Source organism: Magnolia sinica, chromosome 4, assembly GCF_029962835.1.
Source record: "Magnolia sinica isolate HGM2019 chromosome 4, MsV1, whole genome shotgun sequence".
In the NCBI taxonomy this organism is placed as follows: Eukaryota; Viridiplantae; Streptophyta; class Magnoliopsida; order Magnoliales; family Magnoliaceae; genus Magnolia; species Magnolia sinica.
This window is the reverse complement of record NC_080576.1, coordinates 73,059,227-73,066,248: the sequence shown is the minus strand read 5'-3', so window position 1 is coordinate 73,066,248 and position 7,022 is coordinate 73,059,227. Positions and strand designations below refer to the sequence as shown.

The 7,022-nt window shown below is 40.9% G+C and overlaps 1 non-coding gene across 1 annotated transcript; it reads left to right on the top strand.

Moving 5' to 3' along the window:
• Nucleotides 1-6,028: 6,028 nt before the first annotated feature.
• LOC131244803 (small nucleolar RNA R71) lies at nucleotides 6,029-6,134 on the top strand. The gene has a single exon (XR_009170577.1). It is a non-coding gene; the product is annotated as a small nucleolar RNA R71 (small nucleolar RNA).
• Nucleotides 6,135-7,022: the final 888 nt, after the last annotated feature.

The following is a 7,022-nucleotide window of genomic DNA, read 5'->3' as shown; positions in this document are numbered from 1 at the left end:
GCATTTTGCTAGTCCCGAGCAAAGTATGCGAAAAATAAGTTGAGAATTACAGAACAATTTATAAACTCGAGTGATTTTTGCAGAGTAATCCAGATATGAGAACTTTTAGATTCATGACTGTTGGATATTACTTTCTCCTAGACTCCAGTACATGGTAAACTTCATAATCAAGTTCAAAGTATTATTCCATTAATTAGAAAAATTCTAACCATTGAGATCTATGAATGTATAATCTAATCTCGACTTGTCAACATTAAGATTCACCTTGATATTTAAGGATATCATTGGTAACAACTGAGAGAATTCACGATAACTCTTCTTGGCTTACACATTATCTTTTTATTCTTTTAATTTTTTTTGATTTTTTTATTAGAAGTAACGCCAAGAAGAGGGATCAGATCCTCACCTATAGGGAGCAAACCTAAGGTAAAGACTGTACACCCAACTTTTTCACATATCATTCATGGGGAATTAAATCTACACCTATAGGGAGCAAACCTAAGGTAAAGACCATTTGCCCAATCCTTTCAATTTTTCAAGTTGGTTCCTTTCATGTTTAGTGATTACCAAGTTAATCCTTTAATATCGAACTGAAACCTTAATATGCAAGCGAGATGTGTCCTGCGAATTCATGACTCAACCAATGTTTACAAATTCTAATAATGGATTAATAATTCAAACTTAGCTGTGAAATTTAATAGATAACTGAATCCAAGAGTCATAAAGTACCAACATCACGCATCTTGAAATTCTAAGTGCCCTAGATGGCCGTCAAAATAAATTTTTAAAATTTTCACAACTTTTGTTTAAGACCAAGAAAATGCTGATTAGGTGACATAATCTCCCACCCCCAACTTAAAATCTACATTGTCCTCAATGTAAAAGAAATAAGCATGCGATGCACATGGGACAAAAAGTAAATGAGAAGTGATGGAAAGATAATACCTGGATGAAAGAATCAAGAGGCTTTCCAAAGATTTCTACGTAGGAGCGGTCAGCACAAGAGAGAAACCAACAGAAGTAAAATAAAATAACAAAAATACAATCCTACCTATACCACTTTCGTAGGTGCTCTCGATTGCATTTAGCGTATGCAACAAGCCTTTAAACCCCTAGGTTGCCCTTAGTGGACGAGTTGTAGTCTCGTGAGGGTTTGTAGTAATGTTACCTACAAACATTGAACTAACTAACTAGGAAAATGAAATGGAATGAAAAGCTGGGTTGGCTCCCAGGATCACTAAGTTTACCGTCTATCCTAAAACAGGATAAAGGAAACTATCCTAGTCCTATAAAAACAGGAAACCTACCTATACCTCCATCAGACTAGGAGATCAATCGTGGTAAACAGGATCGATCCAAAGGCATGGACATGTCCTCGAATCAAATTTCTCGACAAATGGTTTCAATCGATGTCCATTGACTTTAAACTCCTTGCCATTGTCGGGATCTCTTATCTCAACGGCCCCATGCGGAAAAACAAGTGACAACAATATAAGGACCGGTCCAACGAGATCGAAGCTTACCCGGAAAGAGATGTAATCGAGAATTGTACAAAAGGACCTTCCACCGGGCGTGAATGATTTTCGCAAAATGTGTTGGTCATGAAATGCTTTCATCTTGTCCTTGTAAATTCTCGAATTATCGTACGCATCATTTCGGATTTCCTTCAGTTCATTCAATTGAAGTTTGCGTAGCGAGCCAGCGTTGTCCAGATTGAAATTAAGATTTTTAATTGCCCAGTACGCTTTATGTTCCAGCTCCACAGGCAAGTGACAAGCTTTCCCATAGACAAGTCTAAAGGGAGACATTCTAATAGGGGTTTTAAAGGCAGTGCGGTATGCCCATAAGGCATCGGTCAATCGGATTGACCAATCCTTACGGTCAGGGTTAACTGTTTTCTCCAAAATGTGTTTAATTTCTCTATTAGAAATCTCAGCTTGCCTACTTGTCTGTGGGTGGTATGGGGTGCTCACCTTATGAGAGATACCGTATTTCTTCATTAAACTCTCGAATGGTCTATTACAAAAGTGTGAGCCCCCATCACTAATGATGGCTCGAAGCGTTTCGAATCGAGAAAGGATGTTCTCTTTTAAGAATTTAATGACCGTGCAGTAGTCATTGTTTCAGCATTGAATCGCTTCGACCCATTTAGTGACATAGTCTACAGCGAGCAAAATATATAATTTTCCAAAGGATTGGGGAATGGTACCATGAAATCAATGCCCCAACAATCAAATGCTTCTATGATAAGGATGTGATTCAAAGGCATCATATTTCGATGGGACAATGCTCCCAATTTCTGACAACGCTCACAAGCTTTGCAAAACTCATGAGTGTCCCTAAACATAGTGGGCCAGTAAAAGCCACACTGCAGAATCTTGGCCGTGGTCTTTTTAGCGAAAAGTGACCACCACAGGCCTCGAGTGACAGAAGGAGATGACGCTATGATGCTCATCGCCTGGTACACATCTCCTTAGAATTTGGTCGGCAATATTTAAATAAATAAGGATCATCCCGAGAAAAAGTTGCGCACCTCGGTGAAAAATTTCTTCTTATCTTGCGCAATCCACTGTGTCGGTATGGCACCTGTAGCAAGATAATTAGCAATATCAGCGAACCAAGGTGAATGGGAGACTCTAAACAATTGTTCCTCAGGGAACATGTCATTGATATGGGTTGTCTCAAGGGAATCGAGGTATTAAGGCGAGAAAGGTGATCGGCCACTACGTTCTCTACTCCCTTTTTATCTTTAATTTTTAAATCAAATTCTTGGAGTAGAAGGATCCATCGTATCAGCGGGGCTTAGAATCATTCTTAGAAAGAAGATACTTAAGTGCCGCATGGTCTGTGTAGATAATGATCTTGGATCCGATCGGTAGGACCTAAATTTGTCCAAGGCGAACACTACGGCTAAGAGTTCCTTTTCCGTAGTCGAGTAGTTCACTTGGGCGGGATTTAGAGTCCTACTTGCGTAGTGAATGACGTAGGGCTTCTTGTCTTTTCTCTGGCCTAAGACCGCCCCAAGAGCATAATCAGAAGCGTCGCACATAAGCTCAAAAGGAAAACTCCAGTCGGGTGGCTGCATGATAGGTGCAGTGGTTAACGTGCCCTTAAGCTTGGTAAAAGCTTCCTGGCATTGCTCAGTCCACTCGTACGGAGCATCCTTTTGAAGAAGATTACATAAAGGACGAGAAAGAAGACTAAAGTCTTTTATGAATCGCCGGTAAAATCCTGCGTGTCCTAAGAAGGATCGCACGTCTCTGATGTTCTTGGGTGGAGGTAGGTTAGAGATAAGATCGATTTTTGCCTTATCTACCTCGATTCCTTTGGACGAGATGATATGCCCAAGGACAATTCCCTTTTGAACCATGAAATGGCACTTCTCCCAATTAAGTACCAGGTTCTTTTCTTCACATCTTTTCAGCACACATTTAAGACTTTCCAAGCACTTGCTGAAAGATGGACCGTAAACAGAGAAATCGTCCATGAAGACCTCTAGATATTGCCCCACCATATCAGAAAAATACTAAGCATACATCGTTTGAAAGGTGGCGGGGCATTACATAGTCCGAATGGCATCCTTCGATAAGCAAAGGTGCCAGTAGGGACATGTAAATGTGGTCTTTTCCTGGTCTTCGGCTATCTCTATCTGGTTGTAGCCGAATACCCGTCAAGAAAGCTGTAATAGGAATGACCGGCTAACCTTTCCAGGATCGATCAATGAATGGTAAAGGAAAGTGGTCTTTCCTCGTGATGGTATTCAACTTCCGTAGTCAATGCACATTCTCCAACCAAGTAGTGACTCTAGTTGGCACGAGTTCATTATTAGCATTGGCTACGATGGTGATTCCGGACTTCTTAGGGACCACTTGAGTTGGACTGACCCATTGACTATCGGATATAGGGTATATAATACCCACGTCCAATAGTTTAAGAACCTCGGCTTTAACCACTTCCTTCATGTTTGGATTTAGTCTACATTGTGGTTGTCGGAGCGGTTTTTGCATTATCCTCAAGATATATGCGGTGAGTACAAATTGAGGGATCGATTCCTTTGAGGTCCGCTATCGTCCATCCCAGGGCTCCTTTATGCTCAATGAGAGTAGATATAAGCATACTCTCCTGTTCTTTCTCCAGGTGGGCAGAGATCACCACCGGGTATGTCTCATCTTGACCCAAATATACATATTTCAAATCAGAGGGCAAAGGTTTTAGGTCAAGCTTCGGCGGCTTGAGGTTAGACGGTAGAGGCACTACATCAGTTTGTGGTAATTCTTCAAATTGTGGCCTCCATCGGTTAACTTCAAGTACCGGTGCAGTATCAAGCAAGGCGCACGTCTCCCTAATCATGTCATCATCAAAATCATGGGAGTGGGCCAGGCACGTCTCTAGATGGTCGGAGGATAAGGTCAGAGGTGTCGTATCTTCCACGAAAGAGTCAATCATGTTAATGTCGTGAAAATCGTCATCATCCTCCAAGTTTCTGCCGTTATTGAAAAAATGTTTGACTCCAATGTCAAATTTCCAAAAGACAGAGTCATGATACCATTCCTACAATTGATAAGTGCATTTGACGGAGCAAGGAATGGGCGACCAAGAATGACGGAAATCTGAGTGCTCATGTTATTGATGGGTTCGGTGTCCAGGATGATAAAGTCTACAGGGTAGTAAAATCTATCAACTTGGACTAACACATCCTCAATTATCCCTCTTGGTACACGAACAGAGCGATCAGCAAGTTGTAGTGTGGTTAGGGTGGGTTTTAATTCACCCAAACCTAACTGTTTGTATACCGAGTAGGGAATCAGATTGACGCTCTCTCCTAAGTCAAGAAGTGCGTGATCAATTCGATGGTCCCCGTTTACATATGATATGGTTGGGCTCACGGGATCCTTGAATTTCTGCGGCACGTCTTGCTTGAGGATGGCACTCACTTTCTCGATCAGAAGATTTTCTTTTGAATAATTTTCCGTCGTTTGATCGTGCATAAGTCTTTTAGGAATTTGGCATATGAAGGTATCATTTAACGACATCAAGTAGAGGAATGTTGACTTTCACTGTTTCAACACCTCTAGGATATCCCGAGAGTTAGAGAGAGGTTTTGGTGAAACCAACCATTGGGGAATGGAGCAATCGGCTTCTCTAGAAGTTTCGGTTCTACTTTTTGTGGGGCATCACCGGATCCATCATTGTTGTCCTCTTTTGGTTCTTGAGGCTTTTCGGGCCTAACCGGAAGAGTTTTATCAATGATCTTCCCACTCCTAAGAGTGGTGATGGATTTAGCATGCCCCATTTGATTTGAAGAGTTGGGATCATTACTCTCGTACTGCGGTTTAGGATTGGGGAGAGGTTGTACAGGAAGCATCCCCTTTTCTATAACCGTCATACGAGAATCTATCTTTTGCATAAAATCTGTAATTCCACGCATTGCCTGAGCCGGCTCTTGTATGGGATTTTGAACCGGTTCCTCTTGAGGTTTCACTTGATTTGGATTTTGATTGAAGAAGCCCTGGAGGAGTCGCCGTTTGTCCATTTCTCCAACTAAAGTTTGGATGATTTTTCCAGCCAGGATTGTATGTGTTGGAGTTAGGTCCATTAAAAGGTCTTTGATAATTATTTATGGCATTGGCTTGTTCATTCAACACTCCTCGAAAGGCGGGTATTGTAGGACAGTTTTCAGTTGTGTGAATGTTGTAATCACAGATGCCGCAAACAATTTCATTGACCTTATCCTTCTTTCTTTCCATGGCCTCAACTTTCCTTATGAGCGTAGTCACTTTACACTTGAGATCATCCTCTTCTTTCAAGAGATATAATCCACCTTTCTCCTTTAATTGAGTCGGCCTAGACGTGGTGTTCACCATTGGGTAATAGTCCCATGATTGTGTTTTTTCCGAGACTATCGAGGTAATCCCATACCTCGTCAATATCTTTGTTGATGAACTCTCCATTACACATTGTCTCGACCATTTGGCGCATGGAAGATGTCAATCCATCATAGAAAAAATTTGTAATGCGCCACGTTTCAAATCCGTGTTGTGGGCATAAACGACCAAATCTTTGAACCTTTCCCAACATTGGAAGAATGTTTCATCTTCCTTTTGGGCAAAGTTCATGATCGCTTTTCTGAGGGTAATCGTTTTATGATGTGGAAAGAATTTTTTTATGAATTCCCTCTGCATGTCGTTCCATGTGCCAATGGATCTAGGACGCAGTGAATGTAACCACGTCTTAGCTTTCTCTTTTAAGGAAAAAGGAAAGAGTTTCAGCCTAATTGTATCCTCAGATACATTAGGAAAACATAATGTAGGTATAATCTCATCGAACTCTTTCAAATGTAAATATGGACTCTCTGATTCAAGTCCATGGAATTTGGGAAGGAGTTGGATAACTCCTGGCTTGATGTCCATTTGTCCTGTGTTTTCAGGAAAAATCATACATGAGGGCATACTCACTCCCGCCGGTTGTAGATAATCTCATAAAGTACGAGGCGGGGGTGCCTGTTGCACCTCATTTTCATCTTGGGTATCCTCTACCCTGGGTAGAAGTAAAGGAGGTTGGTCTTCAGCCATAACTTCAGTTAACTCAGGGGATTTCGAGCGGTGTCTAGTCCTGCGATGGATAGTCAACCCCTCAACCAATCCTCCTTCAGTCAAGAGACGTCGGGTGTCGTCACGGGCCCACTTGGGCATGAAAACACTCGCAACCCTCAATTAAAAACCTAATCCTAAGAAAGGGAAAGAAAATCTAGAAAGAAAGAGAGAGTTGGAAAGAAATTACCAAATTAAAGCCCCTAAGTTAAGGACCTGCAAAATAAAACAAAAATAAGTTAGATTCTAAAAAGGAGAAAAACAATCCTTTAAAAGAAAGATAACAGTAAACTGATTTCTAAAAGAAAGTGGAAACTTCTAAAATAAATTAAGAAAATCCTAAACTTAAAAAGTAAATTACTACAAGGGAATTAAAAAATAGAAAGTAGAGAAGGAGCTTACTGAATTAGAAATTTCTATCTTAAAGGCCTA